Here is a 1315-nt window from a genome sequence, read left to right as displayed (position 1 = left end):
CTTGTAGTAGGCACATGGCTAGAATGGGTGGGAGATAGAGAGGCTAAATATGCATTATACACATTCAAAGAGTACATCACTCGAAGTGATAGATAAGGGAAGGCACATACTACCATGGTTTTTCTTCTATCTTCCTTCAAATGTTGAGGGTGATAGTAGATGCTAATGTTGGGATACATGAAGGTCATAACATTTCTTGGGTTGTATTACTCTCTTTACAATTGGATTGACAAAAGAGGTGAAAAATAGAGTTATCAAAGATGACATATGATAGTTCTACATTGAGCTCAGCTTGATATACTCCCATCTCGAATGAGTCTATAGTACATATACAGATGCTACTTTTTTGTATCGACTTTAGTGGGGGTTTTTAGAATTCCCACTAGTTGTCATGGAGATAATAAATAAAACACCTCCATGAAGTTTTCAAAGAAACAATGGAATGTACTACATATTGAATCTTGTGACTATGGTACCATCAGAAAATTCTTGTTTTGGTGATGTCAAAGTTGGATGCATCTTATTATAAATATGTATTATTAAATATTTTCCTTGATATCTATATAGTTACTTTGTTACATCAATAATATTTGATTTGTGTATATTTATTATTTTACTATAAATAATATTTAAAAAATTCTCAATAACTACATAATTATATATTCGATTATATGAATAACCATTGGTTCAGCTACATAGATTATTTAACTATAGATGGAGTTTTTAGTAAAACTCTAAAATATTTACTATGTAGATATTGCTCAAATTGGCTACACAGATTAAAAGAATCTATCTAGTAGAGTTTTTCATTAAATCTTTTTGTATCATAAATAGAGATATTTTACTATATAGAATCTATCTAGTAAAAACATTCAATATGTAATATTATATATAGTAAATTACTTATTATATAACAGACTAGTAAAAGTGCTACTTTTCCTAGTTAAGACTTTTACTAGATACATTCATTCATATCTAGTAAATTTTTATTTTCTAAGTATATAGAAAAGGGTGTAGAGTTCCTTGTGACAAGCCAAAACCCATGTGTGATGGTAGCAATCAGTACAAGCAAGTGATGACACCACATCACTAGTTTAAATTTTGAGCTACTTACTTACTTCTAGTTTTCATATATGTATGTACTTTGACTAGATGTCAACTAATTCTGTGTGTGTGTGTGTGTGTGTGTGCCAACACATGAAAATAAACAACAAAGAATAAAACGATAGCTATTCGTTATGTAGTACATGCACTTCATGTATTGGTGCATTAGTAACACATGCAGCTCATGTGTTGGTGTATTAGCAAGTCATAT

Source organism: Cibotium barometz, chromosome 16 (assembly GCF_041138505.1).
Source record: "Cibotium barometz isolate CiBa-2024 chromosome 16, ASM4113850v1, whole genome shotgun sequence".
Taxonomy (NCBI): Eukaryota; Viridiplantae; Streptophyta; class Polypodiopsida; order Cyatheales; family Cibotiaceae; genus Cibotium; species Cibotium barometz.
The sequence above is the reverse complement of the archived record's forward strand: the minus strand, read 5'-3'. Positions refer to the sequence as shown.